The following is a 17,612-nucleotide window of genomic DNA, read 5'->3' as shown; positions in this document are numbered from 1 at the left end:
GGATCTCATTTTGGGTGGGACTAGGCAGATGGGGGGGCAAAAAGACTTGAGAATGGAGAGACCTATCATTTAGAGGAGGTAGCTTGGGCAGATCCAGAGTGTAGGCACCAGAAAGCAATCCCACAGGTGTGCAGACATCAGAAGGAATCTCATGGTAGATGACAAGAGGCATAGCCAGGAAGGGAGGTAATTGGTGTCAGAGAGGTCTTTCGGGGCTCACCTTCATGGGCAAGTGAAGAGCCAGAGGCAGGTGGTTGGCAATGAAGGGGAGTTCTAAATACAAATAGCTGGGACCTAACCATGGCCACGGTCTTCATGGGCAAGACTCACACATTAGTCAGGTTCAACCAGAGAAACAAGCCAGTAGGAGATACGTGTTAAGAGATTTACTGGCAGGGCCCAGTGGCTCATGCCTGTAATCTCAGCACTTTGGGAGGCCAAGGCGAGTGGATCACCTGAGGTCAGGACTTTGAGACTAGCCTGGCCAAAGTGGTGAAATTCTGTCTCTACTAAAAAATTTGCTGGGCATGGTGGCGGGCACCTGTAATCCTGGCTACTCAGGAGGCTGAGGCAGGAGAATCACTTGAAACTGGGAGGCAGAGGTTGCAGTGAATCGAGATCACGCCACTGCACTCCAGCCTGGGTGACAATAGCTAAACTCCATCTCAAAAAAAAAAAAAAAAAAAAAAAGATTTACTGCACCGTGCACTATGGCACACATTTACCCATGTAACAAACCTGTACATCCTGCACATGAGCTGCAGAACTTAAAATAAATATAAAAACAAAAAAGAGATTTCCTGCAAGGAGCTGGTGTATGTGGCAATGTAGATTGGTGAAGCAAGACCACAATCTGTAGGGCAGGCCATCAGGAAGAGAAGGTTTGAAGTTGGAACATCTACAAGCTGAACCTGCAGTCCCCAGGCAGAATTTATTCTCCAGGGAAACCTCAATTCTGTTTTCAACACCTTCCAACCGATTGAATCAGGCCCACTCAGATTATCAAAAATAATCTCCCATACTTAAAGTTAACAATTATGGACTTAATTCACATCTACAAAATAGCTTCATGGTAACACCTAGAATAAAATTTGAGTGAATAACTGGGGACTATACTCAGCCAAAACTGACTATCGCAACTCATGTCTGAAGGACTGAGAAAAGCAAGATGAAATATTTCAATCCCAGAAGAATAGTACAACTAAGCTAAACTATAAAACAATGTGGGTCCCCTAGTAAGTCTTTGAGTCAAGGACAAAATTATCTGAACTAAGGAATGAGGAAGACAATTTGCTAGAAGGAAAGTCCAAAGCAGATATCAGGACCAAAGAGACCAGCAACAAACCACTGCAAACACTGGACTTCGTAAAACCCCTGCCTATAGGGAGTTTTGGCCCTTGTCTAAGTCTGTTCGTGCTGCTATAACAGGATAGAGCAGACTGGGTAATTTACAAGCAATCAAAATTCATTTCTCACAGTTCTAGAGGCTGGGAGGGCCAAGGCCAAGATGGCAGCAGGTTGGCGTCTGGTGAGGGTTTGGTCTCTGCTTCCAAGATGGCACCTTCAAGGCTGCATCCTCATATGGAAGAAGGCAGAAAGGCAAAAAGGGTTGAGCTCCCTCCATCAGACCCTTTTATAAGCCCATCTAATGCCATTCATGAGGGTGAGCCTTTGAAACCCAATCACTTTCCTAAGGGCACACCTCCCAATACTGTTACATTGAGGATTAAGTTTCCAACACATGAATTTTGGGGAACACACATTCTAACTACAGCAGCCCTTGAGTCTTCATCTCTAGGTGTGGGTTAAAAAGCAGAATCTACAAGGACCAGGAGACCTTTAGGAGTAGGGCAGTAGTTCTAAACCAGAGGCAGTTTTGGGTCATCTCCCCAAGGGACATTTGTCAATGTCTACAGATATTTCTGGTTATCACAAAGGTAGGGAGGTTGCTATTGGCATTCAATGGATAGCTACCAGTGATACTGAGGAAACTTCCTATAATGCTCCCTGTGGCACTCACAATAAAGAATTATCCAGCTCTGAATGTTAATATTGCCAAGGTTGAGAAGCCCTGGAGTAGAGTAATCATCATAGGTAGAAGGTACTCAATATTCAATTTAAAGTAATCCTAAACTTTTAGATAACTACTGAATATCTACAGAGCTCATGACGAGGCAGCAGCCACAGCCCTGTGTACTCTCTGGATGCAGCATGGCATAGCGAAAGGAGCACGAATTTAGAGTGGAGTCCTGAGTTCAAACACAACTGTGACGTACACTTTGCGCGTGCACCTTGGGCAAGATGCTTAACCTTTTGTAGCCCCAGTTTACTTATCTATAAAATGAGAAACTGTCTCTCATAGGATGATTAAGAGTATTAGTGATATTACCAGATATATGTTAGGCACTTTCACTTTCGTCCCCCAGAAAGTATTCGGCAAATTACGACAATAATCTAGCCAAGGGAGCATAAGACTATACCTTAAACAATGACATTATCGATACATAAAAGTGATTCAGTTTTCAAAATATTTCTTAGAATCTACAAGACTTGTTGGACTAGTGGATGGGGAAGAGAGGAGGGAGAAGAGGAGCCAAGGATGAATAGAGTAGATGGGTGGCATTATCAACTGAGATATGAAATCAGCAAAGGACCCAGTTGATGGGTGAAGATAATGACTTCATTTTTAGACGTGTAATGTCGTGGGTGCCTTCAAGAAAGCCAGTTGGAGGGATAGTGGTCATATTTACAGTCTGCAAACCAGTTTCACATATTTTGTTCCTTTTCAACTTTGATCCTTATAATAACCTGAATAAAGGCAGGCTTTATTATTGATAGTTTTATAGATGTGGAAACTGGGCTCAGGGAGCCTAAGTAGATTAAAGACTGTCAAGACAGTAGGACGCTTTCCTTTGACTCCAGTTCTTAATAATAAGATTTTAAAAGGCAAAATGTCAGGTGTGATAAGTGGCAAATGGAAAATGAGTAGAGGAATGAGGCTTGATTTTTGTTGGGTTGTCTGTGAGGGGTTTACCTGCTCCTCAAAGACTGTGGAGGGTTGGGCAGAATGGAGCACTCAGATGCGGGCTCTGAAGATGGTACCAATCAGCCACATTGAGAAGACAGGACACAGGTTGCTGAGGCCACTATGAGTAGAAACGTTTTATAGTTCATTAACTACATGAACACAGGGGCTGAGAGAAATTTGAAACAAAAATGTTAGCAGGCATTGCCAATTAAAAAAAAAAAGTTGCAATGATCATGCAAATCAATGGATATGAATGAACAAATTTTGATTTACCCGTAAGTTTTGAGAAACACATTTACTGAGACACATTTTAATCTCTGAACATTGATGCTCTTTCATTCCAGTCGCAATATAAAGCATGCTATTCTGAGCAAGAGCTCTGAAAAGGCTGGGTTTTCACAGGTTTGTTTTTCACAGTTTTTAATGTTTCTGAAGACTTACTTTTGGCCGTGAGACATATATTCAAAAATGCTCTAATGAGACCAATTTTATTTTTAATTTAGATTTTCTAAATCTGAGTTCCTGAAAATTTCGTCTAAGCAACCCCCACCCTCTGCTTATTTCTTGGAAAATGACAGCCTTCGGTCTCCCAGCTGTGTGATCAGTGGAGGGTCTCTTCCTACTGGTTACAGCAGCACCATCAAGACTTTCAAAGGAGATGTGGACTGTATTTTAGTCAACCTCTATATTTTTCTAGTATCTTCTATATTCAAGTTTCCCACATTTAGGGGGACCTATTAGGCCATTTTCACTTTGTGAATGTATCATTTGTTTCCTCTACACTTTTTTTTTTTTTTTTTTTTTGATAGGGAGTCTCACTCTGTCGCCCAGGCTGGAGTGCACTGGCATGACCTTGGCTTACTGCAACCTCTGCCTCCCAGGTTTCAAGCAATTCTTATTCTTCTGCCTCAGCCTCCCAAGTAGCTGGGATTACAGGCACCTGCCATCATGCCCAGATAGCTTTTTTTTGTGTGTGTGTGTTTTTGTAGAGACGGGATTTCACCATGTTGGCCAGGCTGATCTCGAACTCCTGACCTCAGGTGATCCGCCCACCTTGGCCTCCCAAAGTGCTGGGATTACAGGTGTGAGCCACCATGACTGGCTTCCTCTACACTTTCACAGACTGCCATAGCTGCATGTTGTATTTCTTTAACATGATTTTAAACCAATCTCATTTGCATCTCTTGTTATACTTCCTTTATTCCTAACCTTGAATAGATATGTTTTCCTTTTTCTCTTTTCCTAAATCAGGCTCTTGAGGGGTTTATCTATTTTATAGGCCTTTTTCAGATTTAATTATACTTTCTACTCTTTTTGTTTTTCATTTCATTAGCACCAATTTTTATCTTTATCCAGTCTCTCTTAGGTCTGTATTATTTGAACTTTTGTTCTTTCTAAATGTTTAAACTTTGGTTCTTTATATATTAAGTGCCTCCTCTCTCCCTCTCTTCTGCTTCTGCTCTGATTATGGATGTTGCTAGTCCCAAATGTTTGCTATGGGAATAGGGCCTAGATGTTTTGGGAAGGTCACCTCTTTGCAAATTATTTTATAATTTTCATTTGATTATGATCAGGAAAAGTTACCTGTCAAATCTCTACTTTAAAAAATGTGTTAAGGCTTTTCTTTCCCAAATAAACTATGGATTTTTGTAATTGTTGCATGCACACACACACACACACATTTAAAAATATATGTGTTGTAAAATCTGTCTATTTCCTATGAGGGGCTCTGCAGGTATCCATTCAGTGAAGTTTATTAACTGTATTTTCCAGCTCTTACTTATTTTTCATCTACCCAATCTGTCCAGTCTTGAAAGAGGTTTATTGAAAATGCTCACAGAGTTCGTGTTTTTGTTAAGCTCCCTCTGCATTTTTAATTGTTTAAAATTTGCTAAGGATTTTCGCCCATACTGGTTTATGGCTACTATTTTTTGTTTGTCAATTTTGTATAATAATATAATACATTGTATCTTTTTATAATGCTCTTCATCTTAAAGTCTACTAGTCATACCCATTAGTATTGTCCTTGTTGATTTATTTTGTTTTACATGTGTCTAGTACACATTGGCTTTTCCTTATTTTCAAATTTATTGTTGTTTTAAATACTTTTTCTGTAAGCAGCATAAGGCTCCATTTTGTTCCTTAACCTTTCTAAAGCCTTTAATGGGATGAGTTCTTTTATGCATAGTTAGTGTAAGCATTGAAATACTTGACTTTGTTCCCTTTGCTTTCCTTTATGGTAGTATATATTTCACTACATATTTCTTCTTCATTAGTTTTTCATGTTTCGTTAAGCTACTATTGTCTTCTCCCATTTTTTTTCTTGTTAATTGAAAGTTCTCTCATTTTCTATTCCTTTGCAGGTTGCTTTCCCTTTCCCAACACTTATTCAGAGACATATTTACCCACTATTATTTGAAAACAAGATACTGACTACTTCCCTCATCTCCTTCTACCTCTGTGAGACGAGGCTTAGAGGAATACTTTGTCTTTTTCCCTGGATTTTCTTATCTGCACTCCCCTCCCTCAGAGGTGACACCGAAAGTCATTGTCCTCATTCTCAAATTACAGGTTTCATTGCAAATGTGGTTAATATTTTCTTCTTACATTGAAATTCATTTCATTTCTGGACTACCCCTTACTGGTATTTTGGCCTTTTGGATCTCACTTCCTGGTCTCTTAACTTTTTCTTCATGTTTTCATTTGTGTATGCTGGATCTGGGTTTAAGATAAAAACCACCTTTATTTAAGTCCACTAATTTAGATTTCAACACTGCCTTTCTCTTCTTCGAACAACCTATTGGAGATGTTTGTTTAAGGCCTACGATGCTTGTATGCTTGATGCTTTGTTTGTTGTTGCTTTGGGTACCGTGCTTGATTGTTAACTGCCCATATTATTCCTAAGTGCTCAGAGTTGTGGTCTAGCTCTTCCAAGAGCTCTGCTTTCCTGGACACTTTGAGTTTGATCATTTTCTTTGGCTTCCCACTCTCTTCCCCACTCCTCTGTGCCACCCCTCCACACAACATGAATGGGATTGCTACCCTTACAAGTGAGAACCCAAAGAGATCCCTTGCCTTTTCCATTGTGTGAGGTGACAGTGAGATGTCAGTGAGGAAGCAGGGCCTCACCAGTTGCAGAATCTTCCAGTGCCTTGATCTTGGACTTGCCAGCATCCAGAACTGTGAAAAATGCATTTCTGTTGTTTGTAAGCCACCCAGTCTATGGTATTTTGTTAAGGCATGTTGAAGGAGAAACTAAGAGGTTATCTTCAAGAGATGGAAGGTAGACCATTCTCTTCCATAGTGGGTTGTCTGGGTGCCTCAGGAGGCAGCTGGTCCCCCCAACTCAGGTATATTCACTTTCTCCTTTCCCCGGGAGACAGGCGTTTTAGTCCTAGTAGAGGACTTCTCCTTGGGTTGTTGGGGCCAGGAAGACTCTTTCTTCAGCCATTTGTATACCGTGACTCTGATCATGGGTGAACCAAATTTCTCTACATCCCTGAAATTCTGATCTATGCTCAGTGAATGCTCAGGGTGGTATCCAACTTCTCATGTGACCACTCTGGACAAAGACCCCAGCTCAGCTGTCCTCCAGAGCCCAAAATATTAATGATACTCATGTGTCTGCAAGTGCAGCATTTACTGGACATAGGAAAGGCAGAGAAATTGGCACTCAGAGTGCACAGAAAGTGAAATATTGAAGTCCAGTCACTGTCTCCTAGAATCCTCTCAATGTGATGCTTTTAAAAACATACACAAAAGTTATCTTTTAAAAAGACCCTTTGGGTCGAACTCTCTATAAATAATCAGCATAACTAATTTTTCCTTTATAAGCATTGAAGTAGTATCAGAAAGTCATAAATTATCAGCCAAAATTTTTCTAAAGTTAAAAGCAGCAATTGAAAAACTAATATTTCATTCATGTTAGTTTTCTCATCCTTAGAACAATGACCTGATATTCTCAACAAATATTCTAAGGTATTAGGAGGAAAAAAGTTTAGTTAGTGTTACTCTGGGATATTGGAAAAGAAAACAAAGTTTAGTTAGCATTGTTACAGTTATTATGATATCTCAAAGCCCAACGAAAGCCACCAGCTCTAAAAAATTTCAGGACACTTTAAGTGAGCCAAAATATTTGGCCAGATTTGTGTCATTTTGACCTAGGCCTCTTAGTTCCTAGTGGCGAGAATGAAGAGGAAAGGAGAAACAAATAAAAAAAATGTGTTATCTCCAGCCAGATACGGTTTTTAAGAAAAGAGAAATTAACCATCATCAAAAGGCAATATTTGCCCTAAACATTAAATATTTGTGTTTAATCACCCTCAATCTAGTTTTCGAAGAATGTACAAGTAATTCACAGTCTAGATATTCATGGCAACGAAATCCAGGGTATTCTGCAGGCCTAGTGTTATGGTTTGGCTCTGTGTCCCCACTGAAATCTCACCTTGAATTGTAATAATCCCTAAGTGTCAAGGGCAGGGCCAGGTGGAGGTAATTGAATCACATGGGCAGTTTCCCCCATTCTGTTTGTGGTAGTGAATAAGCCTCATGAGATCTGATGGTTTTATGCGTAGGGGTTCCCTTGCACAAGCTCTCTTGGCTGCCACCATGTGAGACGCCCTTTTGCTCATGCTTTGTCTTCCACCATGATTGTGAGGCCTCCCCAGCCATGTGGAACTGTGAGTCCGGTAAACCTCTTTCCTTTATAAATTACCCAGTCTCGGGCATGACTTTATTAGCAGCATGAGAATAGACTAACACACCTAGTTAACTCAAAATGCATTTTCTTTACTTTGAAAGTGCTTTCAGAACTCTTGTATAAGTTTATGCCAAAAGAACTTTTTGGCCAAAGTGTTGGAACCAGTGTTGGAAAGATACAGTCTTAATTACCACTTCTGTGGGCCAGAATCGAGAAGAGATACATGATGAATTTTTGGATGCTATCTGAACCAGGTATGCATAACAAAAGTAACAGTAAATATATGTGAGATGTTCACAAGATACATAAATAAGAATAATTAGGAAGAGAGGTATTCAATTCTTAGGGGAGAAAAATAGACTGTCAAGTGATCCTTTCAATTTTTAAGGCTGCTGCCTCTAAAATATTCTGTAGTGCATATTCATATGCTTATAGGAAGGACACTTGGCTTGGCAGACATATCTCTTGAGTCAAAATAATTCAACCTACTCCAAATTTCTCGCTGCTTACTGCATCTCTCCATATGCTACTTCTGCCAGCCTCCCAAAATCAACTCATCCAAATTTGGACACATTTTCTTCTATCCCCTCTTTCCTCATAACTCATCTTTCCTCTAGCAGCCTCTCTCTATATTGCTATTTCCATGTAGTCACCCAGGCCAGGGAAGCTGGGACGCTACATCATCTCCCTACACTCCTTAGATCCAACCACACTGGAACGCTTGCCACTCCCTGAACAGCCTCTGTCCCTGGCTTTGCATATACTGTTCATTTAGCCCAAGACTTCCTCAAGCAAATCTGACTTGAGGAAATAACGCCCCTTCTTCAAGGCCCACTTCAAATGCCACTGCCACAATTCTGTCCTGTGGATCCGTGTTTACATCACTTTCTTTCTGTCTACACTTTGTTCATTGCACATGTATATGTCTCTCGCCAGACCATACTCTGCAGTGTTTAGGGACAGGGTTCCAAGGACAGTTTTATCTTTCAAAGTCGAAGTGCAGGATCTTGTATGAATAACATAATCAACAAAAACATTTGTTGATTCTAAACCTATCACAGCACAAACACACTGCACTCACTACCCCCCAAGCAGAAATTCAGGAGCTACGAGTGAGAAATCTAATAATTTTAGATTTTTTAAAACAGAGAGGAAAGGGGACTCAGATTCGTTCATTATTTACTGAGTGCCAGATGTTTCAGGTAATGTGCTGGTGCCAGAAACCTGCTTGCCTGTTTCTTTTGCAGAGGATCGTACACAGCTATCATTGTTATTCCCACTTCATGGCTGCAGATACTGAGGTTTGGAGGTTAAGTAACTTGCTGAAGGTCAAATAACTGGTAAGTACAAAAAGTAATTTTGAACTCCCTTGTGTTTGGCTTTAGAGAGTGCTGCTTTTCTCCCACAGTGCACAGTCCTGGATCCCGTGCTTGTTACTTTTCATATGAATTGTCATTGCTTTTTTTTTTCCCTGAGAGATGATTTATTTACCTCGATCCACCTTTGTATTAGATTTTTATTGCTGCTATAACACATTATCACAAGCTTAGTGACTTAAAACAACACAAATGTACGCTCTTACAGTTCTGGAGGTGAGAAGTCCAAAATGAGCTTTAAGGGGCACAAAAGAAGGTGCCAGTGAGGCTAGTGGCTTCTGGGGGCTCAGGGGAGAGTGTGTTCCCTGCCTCTTCTGCATTCCAGAGGCCGCTTGCGTCCCTGGGATCAGGGCCACATCGCTCTCGTCTCTGCTTCTCGCATAACCTGAGCTGCCTTGGACGTTCTTGCTTCCTGCTTATGAGGACCCTTGTGATTACAGTGGGCCCCCCAGATAAGCCAAGAGCCTCTTCCCTTCTCGGGATCCTTAATTTACATACCTTTTGCCATGTAAGGTAACATTTGTAGATTCTGGGGATTAGGACGCAGACAACTTTGCAGGTCATCATTCAACCTTCCACACCTTCATAAGTGAAATGTGTATTGGTAAAATAAGATCTTTTCTTTAGCATAGTAGCACAGGAAGCTAATTGGTGGATAATGAAGTTGAATCAGGGATGTCCAACTCCGTAAGTAGTCCAGGGCAATACACAATTGAACCAACGAGCCACAAACAGAGACACCTGTTTGTACAGACACCTGAACCATGGATAATTGTGATAATTATATGTAAGCACTTACTGGCCCTATAAAATTCAAAATATACTTGACATTACTCATGGCATATGGTCAAAAAGCCCCACAGCCATTACACTTTAAAAATGAAATTTATGTTATTCACTCCACTCTGCTGTGCAGTGGTCCTTTTTGAATTTGAATAAATACCCTGTGGTCAAAATTCCCCACAGAAATGCTCACTTTTCTTATAAGTATATGTTTGTTTCCTGCCCATCTGAATGGGAACTGGCTCTCTTTAACTCCTTTCTTTGTTAGCTTCTTCAAGTGAACTAATCACTGAAGCCACTCCTGTGATAAACTGGCAGTTAAAAGACTCAAATGTCAAGATGTTTTTATCAGCCGCATCAACAGTAACTTTCAGATTGAGTATTTTTCTCTCTGGCGTATGTCAAATCTTTGGCGCGGCTTTTTCCCCCCCTTGCAAAATAGAAATTGCTTACATGTTAATAGGGACTTCCTCGTCCAATTGTCGACACAACTAATCTAGAATACCCTTCCCCTGTTAGTGAAAAAGATCATGGGACGTATTGTCCTGTAGCTGTTGAATGCCCTTTAGCCCTGAGAAGCAAGTATACCTCCTTGTGTGTACCCAGTATGTGATCGTAATAGAATTCCATTTTGTGGTTTGTGGAAAAAAAGTGTTTTAGAGCCAACCCACGTGTGTTTTCAAATTTCATACCAATATACACTCAGCTTCCGAGCTGCTCACTTGCTCGCTGGCTTGTATCCCATTTTCACATGCAATTTCTTTATGAATTGAAGGGAATATGTAGGCAGGCATCTAGCTGTTTAAGAAAATAAATTTCTATATTTCGAGCATGTGCCTTGCTGTAGATGCAAGACAAAATAGATAGGTCGACTTCTCGGATTGCCAGAGAGGTTTTATTTTTAAAGATAGATTACAGAAAGTATCCTTCTCCATGCTGCCCAGCCTGAATGCTTCTACTAGAATTTTTTTCCTATTGAAATATTGCTCTGCTCCTCAATCAGTAATATAATGACCTATCTGAAAATGCCATATGTCATCAAACTATTTGGCAGCAAAAACCTATTTGAGACCCATTATTTAGTGACAGCAGTGTCTACTCGAATAAATAAACTTCATTATCTATATGCTCCAATCCATGAAGATCTGTGAATGAAGAGATATAGCACATTGATTTTGCTATGGTCCTTTGCTGCAATGTAGGTGGCATTACATCTGCTTACAATTTCAATGACCGGCCGCAGTTTAGAAATAAAAAATCGTTATCTGGAAACCTCTCAAACCAACACAAATGTAATCAATTTTTTATCTGTGGTTAGGCACTGGAAGTCAGTGGTGGATTTTCTGTCCTCAGTGTTCTCATCCTTTTGTTAAAATATTTAGGGAGCTCCCACGGGAAATACTATACCTAGATTGAAACTGTTTACATTAGGAAGTGAAAAATCTGCCCTTTGTATCTTGTTAGCCACAAATACATCCTTGTCTCATGGAGTCACTTCCCCTAGAGGATTATGGGATATAGTTCTCCTCTAGTTTCTGAATATCCTTCTACTGAATGGCTGAAGCCACAGGGACTCACTACAACCTTGATTATTATTTAAATTCAGCATACAATTTCACATCATGTAACCTTAACTCCCATTCAGGTGGGAACATACTAATTTGACATCTAGAAGTATTCCCAATAATGTTCTTTTGATAATTATGAAAGAAAAATAATCCTATACTGGAAGATATGATAGAAATGTTCCTAGGATTGGCCGGGCACAGTGGCTCACGCCTGTAATCCCAGCACTCTGGGAGGCCGAGGCGGGCGGATCACCTGAGGTCGGGAGTTCGAGACCAGCCTGACCAACATGCAGAAACCCTGTCTCTACTAAAAATACAAAATTAGCTGGGCATGGTGGTGCATGCCTGTAATTCCAGCTACTTGGGAGGCTGAGGCAGGAGAATCACTTGAACCCGGGAGGCGGAGGTTGCGGTGAGGGGAGATTGTGCCATTGCACTCCGGCCTGGGTGACAAGAGTGAAACTCCATCTCAAAAAGAAAAAAAAAAAAAAGTGTTCCTAGGATTGGTAACATGTCTTAGGTAAGTAATCGTTACATTTAATACGTTATTTCTTTTTAATTTTTGTTTATGTATCCATATTTACGGAAGATATACTATTGTTCAAACCTAGTCAAAGTGATGGAAAGGTGAAGAAGTCGTGCTCTCTCCTGTTGAGGAATTTGCGATTTGTCTAGTAAGAGGAAAGATACATGCTTTCAAATAACTACGACGCAGGGTAGAAAAGAACAGATGACATGGTAGAATTATAAATGAAAAACCATCAGGTATCTGAGATAGGAAATTTCCTAGAAAGAATGGGAACAGGAGAGGGCCTGGTGAAGGAGAAGCATTTGTGGTGAATGAAAGTTAAGAGTGACTAATTGATGGAGTATGTACACTGTGTGCCTGACAGTGATGGGCAAGGCAGATACAGTCCAACCATGGAGAAAGGCCTGAAATAAGACTTTACACAAAAATGAATCAGTTACCAATATGATCCATTCGTGAGGAAGGATAGGGTTTGAGGAACCCATGGAAGCAAAGGCCCTAATTTAAGGGTTCTCCTATTATGTGGTATCTTAGTCTGTTTTGTGCTGCTATAACAGAACACGTGAAACTGGGTAATTTGTTAAGGACAGACGTTTATTTCTTACAGTTCTAGAGGCCAGGGACTCCAAGATCAAGGCACTCCAAGATCAAGGCACTGGCAGGTGTGATGCCTGGTGAGGGCCTAGTCTCCACTTCCGAGATGCAATCTTGAAGGCTGTGTGTGCCGAAGGGGAAGAATACTGTTCCTCGCAGGGCAGGAGGGTGGAAGAGCAAAGAAGCCCTTTTTAAAAGGCATTAAACCACCCAGGAAGGTGGCACTTTCATAGCCCAATCACCACTTAAAGATCCCATCTCTTAATACTGTCACAACAGCAATTAAATTTCAACATGAGATTTGAAGGGAACAAACATTTGAATGTTCAACCATAGCATGTAGTATTTAGGCTGGGGGTGGGGATAGCCAGAAGTGGAAGAGACAGGTAGTAGAGTTGAGGAGGAAATAAAGGGCAGAATTAAGATCCAGTCTGTCTCAAGACACAGGTATGGGGATGATACATGTAATTACTGTAAACACAGCTCCTTGGGGCTTCAGTGACATATGGGATTCATGAGCAGGTATAGGAATTTATGGGCTCAGAAAGCTGAACTGAAAAGGGAAAAAGCAAACTGCTAATTATTGATTACGTACTACAGACCACGTATTTTATCAAGTTCTATATACATACGTATTACATTTAATTTATAATATCCTTATTTTACAGATGAGGGAAATAAAGATTTAAAAGGCTGAATGATTTCCCTAAAATGATACTGCAGGTTTGTAATGTTCACTCTTACTTGAAAATATTGGAGAGTGGGTTAGGGGAGGGACTCTGAATCCAGGTGGAATCACTCTTATTTTACGGGGAAAGAGATGAGAAGAGATTAGGCTATTCTTCCACAGATGGAGAGCTGGATAGGCAAAGAGTCAGCATTAGAAAGTTTATGTCAATATAAGTGTCATTAATACAAATTAGAGAAAGGAGATAAGGTGAGAAAAAGTTTAAACATGGAAATTTCTAACTCTTTATTGCTTCAGAATTAAGCCCCCATATTCCATCAAATTCCATAGCAGAGCTTTGCTAAGGGTCCGCTGCAAATGGGTGACATGTGCACTGAGATATTTATCCTCTCAGCCCTCATGGTGGAGGGAACAAATTTGTTGGGAGATACACACACACACACACACAGACACACACACACACAAGTGCACACACAGCGTTTGTTTTTAAGGATCAATTGAACGTTGAGAACATAGAAACTCTGAACAGAACCTACTCAACAGGAGCTAGTCTGCGGATTCTGAAAGGAAATTCTTCCCTGAGGACTTCACCTTTCAGTGGGCATTTGAATGAAGGCAAAAGAATGGGGGCTCTGGGAGAAGGCTAGAGAGACTGGGAACTACAAGTAGAGTGAAGCCTGAGGCAAGAGGCTTCCACTGCAGGGAGGCAGAGGTGGCCAATGTGGTCTGCACTTTAAAAGGAGAGTGCCAAGCAGCATGTGGACGGGCCAGAGGGGAGAGTGAAGGGGGTGGAGTGGTGGTAATGGTTTTGTGTGAAGGTTAAAGGATTTGGGTTTTCATCTTAATAGGAATGGAAAGTCATTGAGTCAATGAAGGTAGGTAGGTTGGTGAAGTTTTTCTTGGGGAAGGATGTTCGTATGATCAGGTTTCCATTTGCAGATAACTCTGTGGAGCAAGTGTGAGCATAGCAGAACGCTTAGGAGGCTGCTGCAGGTGCAGCTTTAGGCTGTGTGAGGGCAGCAGGGGCAGAGAGAAGCAGGTGATTATGAAGACCCATAGGAGGCTGGATGGAGGAGAATCTGGGGACAGGGGAGAGACAAAAACCCAGCAGAGTGAGGCAGGGAATTGGGGAGGGGTGAGAAAAGGCACCTAGAGTTTTCTCACAGGCTCCCCCGGATATAGGCATATGGTCTGACCTCCTTTTTTTTTTCCTCCAGAAAGACAGTTTCTGGCAATGTTGTCCAGGATGGAATCAATCTCCTGGGCTCAAGAGATCCTCCTGCCTCAGGCTCCTGAGTAGCTGGGACTACAGGTGCCTGCCACCACACCAGGCATCCACTTTTGACTTCTTTTGCCCCAGAGTTTTAGTTAAAGTGGTCTTTTTAATTCATTGTGACTACACCCAACACTCTCCACATCTCGATCCTAAATTTATTTCAACCACCTGGAATTGCCTTTCCCTCTGTATCTGCATTTCGACATCTTGTTTATTCTTTAAGTCTCAGATCAAATACCCCGCTTTTCGTGAGATCATTCCTAATTTGAAGTAATTTCTCCTTCTGTGTATACCTTAACTTTAATGATCTGTGTAGCTCGACACATATATTTATCACATTTTTTCTTGTGTTTATTATTTGTGTGTCTGTCTGCTTCCCCTTTAGGGCTGGATAGAGCAGATTTTATATTTTATCTGCAAACATCTACCAAAGTTATTTGCAAAAATCTACCAAAGTTTGCAAACCAGTTAGAATTGGACTGACAGTTTTTATTTTTACAATACAAATTTTGTATTATTTGTCAATTAATTCCACATAAAATCCAGATTTCTAGTTTCTCTGGGGAAACAAAGGCTTTGCCATCTTTTATTTCCCTCCCTCCCTCCCTTCCTTCCTTCTTTCCTTCCTCCCTCCTTTCCCCTCCCTCCTTCTCCTTCCTTCCGTCTTTCTCTCTCTTTCTCTCTTTCTTTCTTTCTTTCTTTCTTTCTTTCTTTCTTTCTTTCTTTCTTTTCTTTTCTTTTCTTTTCTTTCTTTCTTTCTTTCTTTCTTTCTTTCTTTCTTTCTTTCTTTCTCTCTCTCTCTCCTTCCTTCCTCTCTCTTTTCTTTTCCTTTCTTCCTTCCTTCCTCTTTCTTTCTTTCTTTTTCTTTCTTTCTTTATTTTCTCTCTCTCTATCTTTACCTTTTTTTTTTTGTTGAGATAATAAGTCTCAGTCAGTTGTGCAGGCTGGAGTGCAGTGGCACAATAATAGCTCACTGCAGCGCTGACCTCCTGGCTCAAGCAGTCCTCCCATCTCAGCCTCTCACGTAGCTGGGACCACAGGCTCATGCCACCACACCTGGCTAATTTTTTTCATTTTTAATTTAAGGGACAAGGATCTCACTATGTTGCCCAGGCTGGTCTCAAACTCCTGGCCTCATGATTAAAGGCATGAGCCACGGTACCTAGCCTCAAGCCATCTTTTGGAGTAGGTGCCTGCCCTCTGACCTCCATGCTCACTACTCCTTATTGTCTATTAATTCCCCTTACTGGCCTGGACCCTAGAGGCATCTGAGTTTAAGGCACTGGTCTAGAAATTCTTACTGAGTTTAACAAAATCTCATCAACAATAGTATGTTGAGCTACTTAATTCAGGATTGACTGGTGAGGTCATCTCAGGTAACATGTATCCAATATCATTTCAAGGCCATTATTTCAGATTTTTGTGATGCCTTTAACTAGAGAGAGGGAGGTATGTAGATATGCATCTAATACAACAGCTCTGTCCTTAGTCTAAACTTCAATTTCCAATATAAAGACATATAAATGTATGTGAGGAAGGAACAGAAAGCTGGATACATTCTTGATTGAATTAGCATTGCTTGCTTTGTTTGTAATTGTTTGGATATTTAGCAAGCATGGGAGGGGGAGTTGGGTTGTCACTGATGGAGACTGTGGCTGTAGACAATTGGGTCTAATTGAGTTAGTGTGGCTTGCACAGCAGATATTGCTTCCTGGTTGGAATCTGGTGCAAGTGCATAAATAATCAATTTCAGTAATAGAAATGTGATGGTTAGAAATTCTTACTAACACATATGTGTAATGATGGAAAAAGGATATACCATTCTTAATCCCTTGTGCCCTAATGTTATAAAATAGCCTCTATCCTAATGCTATGCTCATCCAAATGACAGAAATTTAGCATCGTTTGTTGGTAGATAAGAAAAGTAAAAATAAAACCCCCCAAATGGAGTAAAATATCAGGAGGAATCAAAGTAATTTATTTGATATTACTGTGTATTAAACACTTTTTCCTCCCTGCATAAAACGGAATTTAAGGTTGATAAATCACTTTTTGAATCATTGGGAATCTTGATGTTTTCTGAAAATGGAACTATAAAGAGTTGAAATGATAAAAATAGCTAAAGCACTTGACTGCTCACAAAGGTATAAACAGATAATTAAATTTGAAAGACGAAAAAAATCAACAAAATGTGAGTGCCTCACTGACAATACAGAGACCAGAGGAAAAATGCATCAAGAGAGTCTCAAAACTATATCAAAGGTTAATGTATTTTTGAGTTTTTGATCATAGAAAATTTGAAATTTGCTTTCAAACTGCCAACTAGTTATTTAAAAATAAATCATTCTGATTTCTGATCTAAAAGACCTATTTTTTTTCTCTTCTCAGAATCTATTTCTTGGCTCTGAAAACAATGATCATGATAAGAAGTATTCTGTTACAAAGTCTTCTATGAACACAACGCGTTTTATGGGCTACAGGGAATTCCAGCGAGTGAAAAGTTATGGCAAAATCTTTATATCCTGTGAGGTTACATAATTCTTTCCGTAATGTCCTTGGCTGAAGACATTTATAGAACTTGTCCTGCTGCAGCACCGTCTCTGAGTTCATCTCCCAGGAACACAATAGCCATAATAGTACCCATTATAGCTGCTATTCTTTTCAATTGTAAAGGCACAGTGAAATCGTGGGATGAAGCTGTGCCTTGATTGGCTGTTAAACTGCGATCAATGAAAAGTATTTGTGCCATAATTTTACAACCAAGCAAGAACCGGCCATCCTGGTGGTAAATCAGCATGTACATACCATCAAAACTAAAGTGTCTCACTTGGATAACTGAACTGAATTTTCTTTAAGACAACAGGGTACAATAGAAGGTACATTAAAAAAAAAATCTGCTTGGGCATTTTTCTGCCACCTGGTTAAAAAGAAATAACATATGAACAAGGACAAAGTTCAAATAAGAATGGTGACTTGCCTCTAAATTATAGCTTAGTTGCATCAAGTTATAAAGGAAAACCAATGCTCCTTTTAATCTAATAGGAAGCGAAAATGACAAACCTGTAGAAGCC

General features: G+C 40.3%; 1 protein-coding gene across 1 annotated transcript in view; it reads right to left on the bottom strand.

Moving 5' to 3' along the window:
- Positions 1-17,612, bottom strand: part of TENM3 (teneurin transmembrane protein 3) — a 1,583,118-nt gene that overhangs the window by 974,531 nt on the left and 590,975 nt on the right. The gene's annotated exons all lie outside the window — the stretch shown is intronic.

Source organism: Nomascus leucogenys, chromosome 7b, assembly GCF_006542625.1.
Source record: "Nomascus leucogenys isolate Asia chromosome 7b, Asia_NLE_v1, whole genome shotgun sequence".
Lineage (NCBI taxonomy): Eukaryota > Metazoa > Chordata > Mammalia > Primates > Hylobatidae > Nomascus > Nomascus leucogenys.
Note: the sequence above shows the minus strand (reverse complement) of the source record. Positions and strands in the feature narration are given on the sequence as shown.